The following is a 16,382-nucleotide window of genomic DNA, read 5'->3' on the forward strand; positions in this document are numbered from 1 at the left end:
TTTAATAAAATCTTTATCTACGTTGTTTTTTGTCAAAGTTCTAGTACAAGAAGTAGCATTGATTCCTTTTGGGTATGTTTTCAAAATGGAAATCAATGCTTCTTCTGGCATAACCTCTTCCATTTCTAAGAAATGGTCCTCCAGTGGCCCATCACAGTACTCATATCAAGAACCAGAGGGACCATCTAGAGGTTGGTTATAATGCCTACCCTTGGGCTCTCTCCACTAGCCAGTGTAATCCATGGCCAGACTACTGTTGCGGTACTGCAAAGAACTCTTAGTGCAGAGTCTTTGCATGCAAGCAATATATTGTAATTGTTTAACCTTAGCTTGTGCAACGCCAATAACAAATCCTCGTTTCCTGAAATAAGAAAGATGTGTGCAAGGGGAGAATTTGAGACATTCAATGCATAAGATCGATGAGCAGAGACCGATCCGCTGTGTTATTCCCATCTACAATGGAAAAGCCATTTACGGATGAGTATACTGAGTAACAAAAATTTAACTTGAAACTTTAGAGAAATTTATAAAAGAGTATACTATTTAATATATATACTCAGAAATTTAACTCGAAATTTTATAGAAAGGGATTGGGGAACCATTTATATATTAAAGCAAGTTGAAATAAAATGTTAAATCAAAACATTACCCACACAAAGAAAGTGTGAAAATCTTCCGGAAGACCTTGAATGACAGTGGTAGTGCAGTTTTCCTAGACACCAAAAGATAATATCAAATTGTAAAACTTTTATCTTCAAAGAAGAAGAAAAAGAGTGACAAGGAGCTGAGGCATCATATGTAACCATTTTTTTTAACCTTTCAAAGATAAGGGCGAGAGGGACTAAGAAGATAGTGGCAGCAGCCCAGCAGCTTGTCCATAAAAGACAAAGACGAAATCGTCCATTCCTCCATTGAATGCAGCCTTAGAGATCATAAACATCCGATTTGTCATCACCTTCTTCTTGGCTGTTCTACTTAGGTATGTGTTGCGTCAAGAACTGGTAGGGAGTGAGTTGTTCCTGCAAAAGAACAATTAGCAAGGAACTCTGGGCTAAGTCAATTTTGCCACTCCGATGCCTAAGTCAGAACTCTTAGCAACAGATAGAATTGATAGAATTCATATGATTGTGGAAGGAGTTTACCCAGTTATTTATAGATGTCGAGTGTTCTATATGCAGTGACGTGTCCAATTAGGAAAGGAAACTATCCGGCGTGGGGATAGATGATTGGGAGTGATTTCAGGGATAAGGCTGATCCCCTTATCCCATTACGCCTTTTTAGGCGGGAAGCCCGATGATTTCAGGCCGTTATGGCTCTTCCGTTCTCTCGGCGGAGTCCATCGTAATCGTGCCTTTGTCTGATTCAAATATGGCACTCGGGTCGGACCTCTAGTGGTCAGCCCGGTCTTATAGGGGACAGTTGTAGTGCTGATATGAGCATGCCTCGCTAATGGAGCGACCTGGTTGACCCCGGCAACTTAGTTCCTCACAACCTCGTGCTAACGGATCGGTCAGGGGCATCTGTGAATACGTCCGTCCTCGCTCTTAGTCCAGACTTAGTTCGATCTCGCTCTACGCGACCCCGATCCAGATGTTGTACACGTGGCATCCTTCCATTGGTTGGTGATATTAAGTCATGTCAGTATGGTTTTGGCTGTTAAACATTTTCCTTCTTTTTCTACTCTCTTCCTCTGCTATATATGAATATGATCTGGGTTAATTTACATGGAAAGGGATGAGACGATTTGTAGTTAATGGCCTACCTCCAAGCCGTACTGTAATGGAAGCTTCAGGAACCTAAATTTCCATAATGCCATTCCATGCTCCTCCATAGATTTAGAAGTAGATCTAATAATTCCCTAATAATGAAAGGAATAAGATGGCTAAAGTTAGTTTGGGTCGTATACCACATAAACCTGACCCGATTTATCTTCACCCATTCAGTATGGCTCTGAATTTAGCCCGAATAATATCCTGGCCCAACATAGGTCCAAAAAGTTGAGGGCCAAGCACGACCCTAAACTGATACAAGTTAGGGCCGGTCTGGCCTTATAGTCAACTGGTCTATTTTGGCCCACCCGAACTATATGAGCAATACTTTATACATAATTCAAGATTTTTCATGGTTCACTTACAATTATCTCTCTACATATATATGTTACAGGATGGAAGCTATTAGTTTTAGGACCCTTTCGGGAAATATGAAAAGTTTAGGTGTCATACTCTGCACGGCTGGTGCTAGGACTCTCACCTTCTACAAGGACCCACATGTAAAACCCTTAATCCATTTGCATTTGTTGGGAAATCATAATCAACAAGTTAATCTAGTTACTGTCCATACAACAAAGACATAGATAAAGGGTGTCTTTATAAGGCTCTCTTCCAACACTTTATGGGGTTTATCTCTCTCTCTCTCTCTCTCTCTCTCTCTCTCTCTCTCTTAGTTAAGCTTGAGAAGGTGATGACTGATTGAAGCTTGACAACTTGATTGGAAACAGGGTCTTATTTTGAAAAGCTACCCATCAAAATTATGTGACCCTTGAATGCCCAAAAACCATTTCTATTCCTACTTGATACAACGCATTAATTATCTAAAGTTAAAATAAAAGAGGAACTAAATCCTACTTGTTCTCAAAGTCAAAACCTAAAAAGTTATCATCATGAGTTGACTGAAATCACTAACTAAAAACCTAAACCAAACACAACTCCTAAACTCGTAATACACGCTGAATAAGAAAATGTATTCAAAGGAAGGACCACAGGCTAATAACCTTTGGTTTGCATCACTGTGGAGTGCAAACTATAGATGCCCCTGCATCGGATCCCTTTGTTGAAAATAGCTTGACCTAGAGTTTTGAAATTGGCAGCAACACTTAATCAGCTATAATTCTCACAATAGCACTTTATATGAGACTTTTTCCTCCCCTTGACTAGGAAATATGAGCTCCAATATAAGAAGCTTTCCCTGTTCTTAGTTCTCAACAAACAGTTGAGTAGGAAATATGAACTCTAATATAAGATGCTTTCTATGCTTTCAGGGAAGAATTTACATGCTGAAAATTATGTTGAAGTTTTTCAAAGCAGTCTTCCATCTTGCAAAGAGACCTGCTCTAATGGCATACCCAATGCACAAGGCTCCTGCCACTGTGGGGTCTGGGGAGAGTCATAATGTATGCAACCTTACCCATGCTTCACGGAGAGTCTGTTCCCCGACTAGAATCCACAACCACTAGGTCGCAATGGAGCAACCTTACTGTTGTGGCAAGGTTCACCCTCCAAAGAGACCTGCTCCATTATCAAGAAATTACTGAATTTCAGCAACTATTTAAGAGGAATAAGAATAGATCCTTTGGTTCTGAGACGAAGAGTGTAGGCTTTTTAATTTGAATTCATGATACTTATCCAATTCATACACCCCACCGTAATTACATTTATCTAAGAAATAATATCTATTATTGGTTGAAACACGAAGATCCCTTCCACAATCTAACTGTTGCCCCATTTCTAAAAGATCCCTCCCATGATCTTTGGTTGGAACACGAAGATCCATTCCATGATACTTATCCACTTCATACACCCCACTGTGATTACAGTTATCCAAGAAATAATTTCTATTTTTGCTTAAAACAAAAAGATCCATCACATGATCTCATTGTTATTTCTATTTTAGTTGGAACACGAAGATCCATTCCATGATCTAATTGTTGCCACAATTCCAAAAGCCTATTTTTGTGACCCATAAAATTTTTGAAAATCAAATGTGATATTCTCAACATTCAGCATATTCTCCAGGTACTACTTGCACCTTAAATTCCTTTGAAAGCTTTTCGTCAAATGCTGAAAATTGAAATTACACAAAAGTAAAATCTTTCAAATGAGCAGAAATTACTGCAGGCATTTGGGCCTCTTTATAAAGAAACCATTCTCTCATCAACGATGGAAAAAATACTACCTCTTCTGCTATTTTTCAGACATCCCAAGACAAAATTCTACACAAATTATTAAAAAAAAATGTATATTATTATGCAGTATAATTTAAATGAGGCAGTAATGAGACACTGAAATTCTCATGGCTAGAAACCTAAAAAACGAGAAAAATAAGTAGGTCAAAGGTTCATAGTCATAGGCTCTTCAGATTTCAGGAGGGGTGCTGGTGGTGGTGATGATGATGCCTTCCTTTTCACATTTGCAGTTTTAGCACCGTCACAACTTGATACAGCTTGGTCCGCATCTCCATCATTACTTTCAGCATTGTTTACACCGTCATCGGCCTCAGACGAAAGCTGAACAACACTCGGCATAGCCAAAAGCAAGTAACAAAGATCTCTTTGTTTAATAAAATCTTTATCTACATTGTTTTTTGTCAAACTTCTAGTCCAAGAAGTAGCATTGATTCCTTTTGGGTATGTTTCCAAAATGGAACTCAATGCTTCTTCTAGCATAACCTCTTCCATCTCTAAGAAAAGGTCTTCCTATTCCTTGGGCTTTCTCCACTAGCCAGTGCAGTCCATGGTCAGACTACTATTACGACACTGCAAAGAACTCTTGGTGCAGAGTTTTTGCATGCAAGCAATATATTATAATTGTTTAACCTTAGATTGTGCAACGCCGATGAGAAATCCCCATCCCCTTAAATAAGAACGATATGTGCAGAGGGAGGGTTTTGAGGCACCCAATGCACAAGATCGATGAGCAGAGATAGATCCGCTGTGTTATTCCTACCTACAATGGAAAAGTCATTTACGGATGAATATACTGAATAACAAATATTTAACTTGAAACTTTACAGAAATTTATAGAAGAGTATAATATTTAATATATAAACTCAGAAATTTAACTTGATACTAACCGTTGTGAGGAATTTGTTTAAGCACATCCTAGTTGAAGAGAGACCCTCTTGAATCGGTCTTGGAATATGGATGAGATTTCCAAAGGTCGTGATAATGATAGGACCTTTAATTCCTATACCTCTGAGGACAGACATAATTATTTGGGTAAATCGATATGCTTTCGCCCCAGAAGGAAGGGAACGATTTTCTAAGTCTCACCAGATGGAAACTTTCACCCTATCTTTATCATATCGGGAAGATGATGAACAACACTGTTCAAGGGTTCCTGCTGTCCTCAAAAACTCATACGAAATTACTGCCTCATCCCCAATGAGAATGTACGTTGGGGAGTGTTTAAAAGGACTACCTTACCGGCTTACCTCCTATGAAATAAAAAACTGCATCTCGATGCGCTTTCATTAGCCCCGCGTTGGTGGAAGCTGTCTACACAACTAACAGTGATCTCTTGCCTTTTTAAACAAGGAGGAAGATCTCTGCTAGGTTTCGTGCAGCATGCATCTAGTCGCATGGGTACACGAAATTATTGCCTCATCCCCATGAAATAAAAAATTCATCCATGTTGATGCTTCAACGTGTGTTCTCATTAGGGATGAGACAACAATTTCATATGAGTTTTTTATTACTGTAAGAACCCTTGAACATTATTGTTCATCGTCTTCCCGATATGATAAAGATAGGGTGAAAGTCTCCATCTGGTGGGACTTAGAAAATTATTCCCTTCCTTCTGCGGCGATGACATATTGATTTACCCAGATAATTATGTATGCCCTTAGAGGTATAGGAATTAAGGGTCTTGTCACTATCACGGCCTTTGGAGATCTCATGCATATTCTAAAATCGATTCAAGCGGGTCTCTCTTCCACTGGGGTGTGACTTAAACGCATTCCTCACAACAGTAAGTTAAATTTCTGAGTTTATATATTAAATAGTATACTCTTCTATAAATTTCTGTAAAGTTTCAAGTTAAATTTTTGTTATTCAGTATACTCATCCGTAAATGACTTTTCCATTATAGGTAGGAATAACGCAGCGGATCGATCTCTGCTCATCGATCTTGTGCATTGGGTTTCTCAAAACCCTCCCCCTGCACATATCTTTCTTATTTCAGGGGATGGGGATTTCTCATCGGCGTTGCATAAGCTAAGGTTAAACAATTACAATATATCGCTTGCATGCAAAAATTCTGCACCTAAAGTTCTTTGCAGTGTCGTAACAGTAGTCTTGCAATGGACTGCACTGGCTCGTGGAGAGAGCCCAAGGTGTAGGAAGACCCTTTCTTAGAGATGGAAGAGGTTATGTCAGAAGAAGCATTGATTTCCATTTTGGAAACATACCCAAAAGGAATCAATGCTACTTCTTGGATTAGAAGTTTGACAAAAAGCAATGTAGATAAAGATTTTATTAAACAAAGAGATCTTTGTTACTTGCTTTTGGTTATGCCGAGTGTTGTTCAGCTTTCGTCTGAGGCCGATGATGGTGTAAACAGTGTTGAAAGTAATGATGGAGATGCGGACCAAGCTGTATCAAGTTGTGACGGTGCTAAAACTGCAAATGTGAAAAGGAAGGCATCATCATCACCACCACCAGTACCCCTCCTGAAATCTGAAGAGCCTATGACTGTGAACCTTTGATCTACTTATTTTTCTCGTTTTTTAGGTTTCTAGCCATGAGAATTTCAGTGTCTCATTACTGCCTCATTTAAATTATACTGCATAATAATATACATTTTTTTTTTGTAATTTGTGTAGAATTTTGTCTTGGGATATCTGAAAAATAGCAGAAGAGGTAGTATTTTTTCCATCGTTGATGAGAGAATGGTTTCTTTATAAAGAGGCCCAAATGTCTTCAGTAATTTCTGCTCATTTGAAAGATTTTACTTTTGTGTAATTTCAATTTTTAGCATTTGACGAAAAGCTTTCAAAGGAATTTAAGGTGCAAGTAGTACCTGGAGAATATGCTGAATGTTGAAAATATCACATTTGATTTTCAAAAATTTTATGGGTCACAGAAATAGGCTTTTGGAATTGTGGCAACAATTAGATCTTGGAATGGATCTTCGTGTTCCAACCAAAATAGAAATAACAATGAGATCATGTGATGGATCTTTTTGTTTTAAGCAAAAATAGAAATTATTTCTTGGATAACTGTAATCACAGTGGGGTGTATGAAGTGGATAAGTATCATTGAATGGATTTTCGTGTTCCAACCAAAGATCATGGGAGGGATCTTTTAGAAATGGGGCAACAGTTAGATTGTGGAAGGGATCTTCATGTTTTAACCAATAATAGATATTATTTCTTGGATAAATGTAATTACGGTGGGGTGTATGAATTGGATAAGTATCATGAATTTAAATTATAAAGCCTACACTTTTCGTCTCAGAGCCAAAGGATCTATTCTTATTCCTCTCAAATAGTTGTTGAAATTCAGTAATTTCTTGATAATGTAGCAGGTCTCTTTGGAGGGTGAACCTTGCCACAACAGTAAGGTTGCTCCATTGCGACCTAGTGGTTGCGGATTCTAGTCGGGGAACAGACTCTCTGTGAAGCATGGGTAAGGCTGCATACATTATGACTCTCCCCAGACCCTGCAGTGGCGGGAGCCTTATGCATTGGGTATGCCATTAGAGCAGGTCTCTTTGCAAGATGGAAGACTGCTTTGGAAAACTTCAACATAATTTTCAGCATGTAAATTCTTCTCTGAAAGCATAGAAAACATCTTATATTAGAGTTCATATTTCCTACTTAACTGTTTGTTGAGAAGCAAGAACAGGGAAAGCTTCTTATATTGGAGCTCATATTTCCTAGTCAAGGGGAGGAAAAAGTCTCATATAAAGTGATATTGTGAGAATTATAGCTGATTAAGTGTTGCTACCAATTTCAAAACTCCAGGTCAAGCTATTTTCAACAAAGGGATCCGATGCAGGGGCATCTATAGTTTGCACTCCACAGTGATGCAAGCCAATGGTTATTAGTCTGTGGTCCTTCCTTTGTTTACATTTTCTTATTCAACGTGTATTACTAGTTTAGGAGTTGTTGTGTTTGGTTTAGGTTTTTAGTTAGTGATTTTAGTCAACTCATGATGATAACTTTTTAGGTTTTGACTTTGAGAACAAGTAGGATTTAGTTCCTCTTTTATTTTAACTTTAGATAATTAATGAGTTGTAGGAATAGGAATGGTTTTTGGGCATTCAAGGGTCACATAACTTTGATGGGTAGCTTTTTAAAACAAGACCCTGTTTCCAATCAAGTTGTCAAGCTTCAATCAGTCATCACCTTCTCAAGCTTAACTAAATATATGGAGAGAGAGAGACAGAAACCCCATAAAGTGTGGAAGAGAGCCTTATAAAGACACCTTTTATCCATGTCTTTGTTGTATGGACAGTAACTAGATTAACTTGTTGATTATGATTTCCCAACAAATGCAAATGGGTTAAGGGTTTTTCATGTGGGTCCTTGTAGAAGGCGAGAGTCTCAGCACCAGCCGTGCAAAGTATGACACCTAAACTTTTCATATTTCCCGAAAGGGTCCTAAAACTCACAGCTTCCATCCTGTAACATATATATGTAGAGAGATAATTGTAAGTGAACCATGAAAAATCTTAAATTATGTATAAAGTATTGCTCATATAGTTCGGGTGGACCAAAATAGACCAGTTGACTATAAGGCCAGATCGGCCCTAACTTATATCAGTTTAGGGTCGTGCTTGGCCCTCAACTTTTTGGACCTATGTTGGGCCAGGATATTATTCGGGCTAAATTCAAAGCCATACTGAATGGGTGAAGATAAATCGGGTCAGGTTTATGTGGTATACGACCCAAATTAACTTTAGCCATCTTATTCCTTTCATTATTATGGAATTATTAGATCTACTTCTGAGTCTATGGAGGAGCATGGAATGGCATTATGGAAATTTAGGTTCCTGAAGCTTCCATTAAAGTACGGCTTGGAGGTAGGCCATTAACTGCAAATCGTCTCATCCCTTTCCATGTAAATTAACCCAGATCATATTCATATATAGCAGAGGAAGAGAGTAGAAAAAGAAGGAAAATGTTTAACAGCCAAAACCATACTGACATGACTTAATATCACCAACCAATGGAAGGATGACACGTGTACAACACCTGGATCGGGGTCGCGTAGAGCGAGATCGAACTGAGTCTGGACTAAGAGCGAGGACGGACGTATTTACAAATGCCCCTAACCGATCCGTTAGCACGAGGCTGTGAGGAACTAAGCTGTCGGGGTCAACCAGGTCGCTCGATTCGCGAGGCATGCTCAGATCAGCACTACAGCTGTCCCCTATACGACCGGGCTGACCACCAGAGGACCGACCCGAGTGCCATATTTGAATCAGACAAAGGCACGATTACAATGGACTCCGTCGAGAGAACGGAAGAGCCATAACGGCCTGAAATCATCGGGCTTCCCGCCTAATAAGGCGTAATGGGATAAGGGGATCAGCGTTATCCCTGAAATCACTCCCAATCATCTATCCCCACGCCGGATAGTTTCCTTTCCTAATTGGACACGTCACTGCATATAGAACACTCGCCATCTATAAATAACTGGGTAAACTCCTTCCACAATCATATGAATTCTATCTGTTGCTAAGAGTTCTAACTTAGGCATCGGAGTGGCAAAACTGGCTCAGCCCGGAGTTCCTTGCTAATTGTTCTTTTGCAGGAACAGCTCGCTCCTGACCAGTTCTTGACGCAACACATACCTAAGTAGAACAGCCAAGAAGAAGGTGATGACAGATCGGGTGTTTGGAGTTGCAGCTGCCAACGTTGCCGAGGTGTAAATGAGAGCAACATTGTAGATATTCGAACATGAAGTTATCATGAAATCCAACCATATCCCATCACTACTCAAAAGTCACAAATCTTTTTTTTTAATTTACATCAGAATAAACTTGAAAATGGAGAAAGAGAAGGAAGGTTTGGGGAGGGGGGGGGGAGGTAGGGATTTGGGGAACCATTTATATATTAAAGCAAGTTGAAATGAAATGTTAAATCAAAACATTACCCACACAAAGAAAGTGTGAAAATCTTGCGGAAGACCTTGAATGACAGTGGTGGTGCAGTTTTCCTAGACACCAAAAGATAATCTCAAATTGTAAAACTTTTATCTTCAAAGAAGAAGAAAAAGAATGACGAGGAGCTGAGGCATCATATGTAACCATTTTTTTTACCTTTCAAAGATAAAGGGGAGAGGGACTAAGAAGATAGTGGCAGCAGCCCAGCAGCTTGTCTATAAAAGACAAAGACGAAATCGTCCATTCCTCCATTGAATGCAGCCTTAGAGATCATAAACATACCAGCATATATGAATTGTATGAAAATTGCAGCCAAATAAGGCTTCTTTCCTGCTTCCATTATTGTAGAGAGACACCGACAAGTTTCCACTTCCGTATCCAACTTTGATATTTATTTATTTCGTTGTTATAGTGAAGTGGAAGGATTTGGGGTAAGTATGTATGAGCCTAGCCTTATTTCTAACCAAATGAAGAGAAATTAAAGATGGCTCAAATGGAGAGGGAGCAATTAAAGAAAAAACCCCAAAGTAGGAATCTTTTCCTTTTCCTAGCTTTTTCCGTTTATTCCCTCCAAGCCCCTCTTCTATCCTTTTATTTATTTATTTTCTTGCTTGTCACACTGTTGAAGACAAGTGTTAGTGACTAGTTTAGTTGATTGATACACTGCCAGTAGAGTGCAGGCAGGTGTCATGGGTTTGATTGTCCTGTCTTCACTAAATAACGGGTGTCAATTTGACCCGATCAAACCGAATCCGCCATGAATCCAAACAGGGTTTGAGCTGAGCTTTTCAGCTTATAAGAAGAATACTAATCAGTCATGTTCAACCCCAAGTGAAATCAAAAGTCCCATCCGAACCAATGCCTCTTTGCCCACTCATTGGTGCAGGAGTTACATGACCGGTTAACATTTTCTTGTCCATAAATTATAAATTTATACACATATCATTCACACTTTAATTTTTTTAAACCCTTCACACTGCTCACACTTTATTTTTTTTTCAATCTATCTATACCACTCGGTCGTGAAGAAAAGGTGTTCAACTTTCATCTTTCAATCAACTTGCTCTTCTTAATTCTCGCGATAGCAGGGTCACCATCAGTTAGCTTTTTTGTTTTCTTTCTCTAAATCTTTTGTTCTTTACTAATTTCTAACTCTAACAAAGGTGCTGGTTTATTTCCACAGAGAACATTGGTTCCATATAGATTTCATGTGAAATGACTGCAATACCTAGGGTGTCAATCGATTCGCTTTTGGTTCAGTTTGGTTTTATGAAGTGATAGTGTAATCTAAAATTGAACCAAGAATCGATTCGGTTCTAGAATTGGAGCCAAATCCGAACATGTTTGGTTTGATTCGTTTACGGTGCCAATTCAGTTATAGAATACGGTTCCAATTCGGGTCTAGATACGGCTTTAGAATACGGTTCCATTCAAGGTGAGACTTAGATGTTGGCACTTGGGACTTGGGAGAGATGAAGAGTCTTAGAGACAGTAAAATCAAGAAGGTGAGATTTAGATGGATGCAGACTGCAAAGTTGAGAGTTGGAACTTGGGACTTAAGAGAGATGAAGATTCGTAAAGATAGTAAAACCTTTTAAAAATTATAAAAGATTGGAACTTGAAAGGTAAAGAATCAACTCTAAAGGCAGTAAAGGAATGAAGGAATAAAGCCTAGAGCCAAAAGGTCAAACTGTCAAATGTAAAATTGTAAAGCTAAAAAATTTAGGGATTTAGGTTCAGTCATTCGGTTTGGTTTCAGTTAGAATCAACGGTTTTTACATCAAAATCATATCCAAATTGAACCGAATAAAAATCAATCTTGTTCAATCCGAATCCAAACTAAATTAATTCGACTCGATTATGAATTTGGTATTCGATTTCGTATACACTTTGACACCCTTAGCAATACCCCAATCAAAAGGTAAAAAATCCCTAAAGACGTGACGTGACAATCGTAATGATAATGTTGGGAAAAATAAATCACTCCACATTTTTTTATTTTAGATCAAACTTTGTTTTACTTTCCCTACTGAGGGCTAAAATTTTACCAATAATATTGGTGCAAGGACCTCTATCGAATGATATTAAATCAATTGCCATTGGCTTAGTGATTGATTGATGTGATTAAGGTAAAAGGTCACAATAAATATTAATGCCTAAATATGGGCAACTGGTCCTTTGGGTCTGAGGACTGAATTCATTTCATTTTCTTATCTCAGACATTTCTGCATCTCCACTTTGTTGGACCAACAGTTTGACAAGCCCTCTTTAGTCTGGTTCTTTTTTGTTTGTAGTATTTCCTGTTATGTTATTTGGTAGGTTCGCAACAATTTTCTTTTTAAAGATGTGCGTCCCAACCCTGGACAGACTATTTGTAGAATAAACCAGTGGTTGAGGGACTTAAACATCCCCCCCCCCTTCATGAATTCTTGTGGTGCCTGTTCTTCTCCATTGAATACTATCGATTTGTCTAATATATCTTTTTCTAGCTATAATTTACCTTTGTTAAACTTTTCTGTGTTGCTCTGTGCAGGGTTTGGATCCAACGGTTTAGGTAAGCAGGGCTGGGTCTTTGGTTTTTTGATTGACGGCAAGGTTCTCTTTCTTTCAGCTGGTCAAAGTAAAAATACACATTTTTTGGAACCCGAGCTCACCGCAATTCTCAATGATCTCGATTTTGCTGCCTTGAGAGGGTTGAAGCTGAAAGAAGTTTGGTGCTCTAATAATATGCTACCTGGACTTCTTCCAACTCCATCTCTTTTCCCTTGGCCCCTTGAGATCCTTGATACTCTTTTGAAGATTTCTGCTAAATCTACTGGCCTCTCCTTTAAGATTGAATCTAGTTTATCTTTTGTAAACTGTTTTAGAAGTTTTTATGAGTCTACATTACATATCTCTTGCTGTGATGATGGTTGTAAATATTCTCTCTAATCAGTAAAAGTTTTTTTTTCCTTATCAAAAAAATATATATATTAATGCCTAAAGAGCATTATCCTAATCAATATTATTCAACACATTTACAGTAATATAATTTTGAGTAGCCTCAAAATAAGAAAGCTTTATTATCCTTTAATAAAGTTCTTCACATTCCCCTTAATTAGATAAAGTCAGAAGATCAATCCTTTTGAAAAAGAGGAAATGAAATGAAAAAATCACATATGTTTAGGCAATTATGTATGAATCTTTAAAGTCTATGGTGTTTTATACTCCAAAAGCAGGAAAAAAATATATATATTATCAACAAACGTACATTGTTAATATAAGCAACGGGACTTACCATGAAATTCAATATGATTTAATATTATAGAGCAACACAGATCTTCTACGGCGCGCTGCCTGTAGCGGTCTGTGTTGCACAGACATAAGACGACGCGTATTGACTGACTTACCCCTGCCCAAACGCTTTGCCCGAGCGGGGGTAAGGCAATCATTACATGCCCGCTTTGTATCTGCGTCGCACAGACTGCTACGGGCAGCGCACCGTAGAAGTTTTGGATCCCCCTTCATTAGCACTCACCATCCCATCCATAAGATCTTTTTGATAGAAACAGATGTATGAGTTGTACTTGACCAACAATAAATAGCATGCATGAAGGCATTGAAGCTTTTGTCGTGAAATATAGGGTTTTGATCTCATTTCAAATTGATCAGGTAGGATCTGACTTAAAAGTTTTTGTCTTATCGTTGTATATATTGTGTAACCAAGAAAAATGTGTGATAACAACAGCTGCCTAGCGCATTTGGTGAGCTATGGTATATTACATGCTAATTCTGCCCATGCTCACCAGGAGGTCTTGAGTAGCTGTTACTTTTCCCCCTCCCCAATCCACCCCCCTTAAAAGAATTGTATATATAAACTTCCAATTTAAAAAACAAAAAAACAACGGAAAATTTCACGGACACCCCCTAAAAGTATCCAATATCTCAAAAACTTACCATATTTGATCAAAATGTCACAGACACCCCCTATTTTTATGAATTTGTATCAACTTAGTCCACTCAGTTAGTCTCTGCAGTTAAGTGTCTGTTAACTCTTTTTAAATGGTGAAATTACCCTTACCATAAGTGAACTTCCCATAATACCCTTAAGGTATTAAACAATGGGTTCTCCTGTCAAACCAACACAGACCGGTTCGATCAGACCAAAAGGACCGAACCGATCTTGGGTTCTCCATCGTCTTCTTCCTCTCAGAGCTCCCCTTTGCTCTGCTTCCATCTCTCGTATCGGTGAAAGGCCGCTGGTGCAACCAAACCCTAAATCGAGATTGAAGAGAGCATCTGTTTGTCGATAAAATCCCTATTTAGAGATTTCCTCTTTTGCGTTCTCTTCTCTTTTATTTAAATTTTTTTATTTTAGTTCATTTCTTTCTTTTCTCTCTTGTGTCTGTTTTTTCTTATCTTCTTCTTAAATCTTCTTTTCGGGATCTCTCCTTTTATTTCCTCTTTTCACCTCTAAATTCTCGGAGAATCTGTTTTTCTTTGCTTAAATTTGCAATTTCTGCCCTGTAACTTCCAGTTATCTTCTTCGTCTTCTTTCGCTTGGTTTTGTTCCTTTTCAGTTAAGAATGTCCAATCTTTTCAAGAAGTTTCTCTTCCTGATGAAGAAGAAGCTAAGTAGTGAACAGAGAAAAAAAAATTCAAAATAGCTGGAAAGATCATTGCATGCTTTTCCACGGATTTCTTGAACTTGGTACTATGCTCGGTTTATACCTTGCCTTTTTAGCCCTAAATCGAGATTGATGAGAGTAAGTAAAAGCTAGATCAGGTTCAGAAGATAAGATCAATATTAGATTCAGAAGATCAGAACAGTAGTGAACGGAATTCGACTTGAAAGAAGAAGATTGATATGAAAAGCTGTAAGCTGTATTTTAGGCTTTCAAATCCTAAAACAAGTCTAAAATTTTAGGGTTTCAAATCCTTCGTTCAATGACTATTTTACAAAACCAAAAAGGCGCTGGCGGTGGAAGTGGTGGTGGTAGGAGTTTGGAGTAGGACTAACCTTAATAAGGCACCTCCAACGTCATTTGTCAAAGTTAGATGTAATTTATCTATTTTTTATTTAAATAATTAAGGGGTAAAATGGATATTTCACCTTTGGATACTAACTGTGCTTAACTTTTGGGGTGTCTGTGACATTTTGATCAAATATGATACATTTATGAGATATCACATACTTTTAGGGGGTGTCCATGAAATTTTCCCAAAAAACAAAAAACAAAACAAAACAAAAAGCGTAAGCTTTTTGGTTTTTATGTTCTTTAACTTTGCCCGTAGCACATCATATTAATCGCGTGAACCACATTAAATCTTTATCATCTTTGTTATATTTGTTTCTTCGTGTTTTTTTTTAATGTTTGCGTTAATTACGGAACTTCTTCCGTTTCTTTTTCTTTTGCTCTATTGGTTCTTTTGCCCTTTTTGGGTTAGTGGGGTGGGAATGGGCAAGCATGCCCAAATCCATGGCAATGTTAAACCGTGAACCCGATTGGACATAAACCCAACTTGGACCTAAATTGTTTTGTGATGCATCTTCTAAAGTCGCTAACCCATGTGTTTCGATAGAGCCAATGAAGAAGAGAGCCCTATTAATTAGGCGAATAAGAACAAGACATTCTCGAGTGAATATTCCCACATTGTCTCCATGGAGAATGGATCAACTACACGTACCAACATGTGAAGGTGAACGTACATCTTTGAGCCAATCACTTTTTAATTTCATTTTCATAAAAACCCCTCTTCTCTTTGTAAATGGCAAAAATAGGACAGGTGATTGGCTCTCATATGTACGTTCACCCGTTAGTATGTGCAGAGGAATCGAACTCGAAAGTGAAACTTAGGTCCCAAAAGGAGAAGAAAGAGAATGAGAAGAAGAAGAAGGATAAACATACCATGGAGGAGAAGAAATAGGGTCTTGGACAGCTTCCATGATGTATTAAGGGGAACCAAAAAACCAGAGGCAATGAGACCAAAAGAGAAGCAAGAAAAGGAGAGACAATGTAGATAAAGAGTGGTGTGCCAAGAACAAATCGCAGAGCAGAGAAGGGTGCATGAGAGTTTGGTGCTTGGTTGATTTAGTCTCTCATCACTAGAGACATGAAAGAGGGGTTGGGGCGGGTTCTTGTCCTACCCGATCTAAAAATGGGTTTTCATCTCAAATATCGAACAACGTTCTTACAATAGTTGGACTATAAAAATTCACATGTCGTGCAAAGAAGGTGGTATTGCCAGATTAAAGAATAGGAGAGGATGTTTATCCTTTTACCCTTTTGTTTAATATAATATAATTTATTTTTATCAATTTCCCTCTTCAAATATGGTTCATTCCCCGCCCAGCCGCCCCCTGGCTGTACATCCCTGTATGGCTGTATCTACTATGAACCGGGTTTGATTGTTTCGATATTTGAAAAGCATTTGCCCTAAAACCGTAGGTTCGCATATCGTAAGCTCGTAACACCACCCACGAAACAACCGCCATTTTTATAACTTCTCAAAGGG

The 16,382-nt window shown here is 38.3% G+C and overlaps 1 pseudogene; it reads right to left on the bottom strand.

Moving 5' to 3' along the window:
• Positions 1-8,138: 8,138 nt before the first annotated feature.
• On the bottom strand, positions 8,139-10,255 carry LOC122643680 (annotated as a pseudogene).
• Between the last annotated feature and the right edge of the window lie 6,127 nt (positions 10,256-16,382).

This window comes from Telopea speciosissima, chromosome 1, assembly GCF_018873765.1.
Source record: "Telopea speciosissima isolate NSW1024214 ecotype Mountain lineage chromosome 1, Tspe_v1, whole genome shotgun sequence".
Classification (NCBI taxonomy): Eukaryota; Viridiplantae; Streptophyta; class Magnoliopsida; order Proteales; family Proteaceae; genus Telopea; species Telopea speciosissima.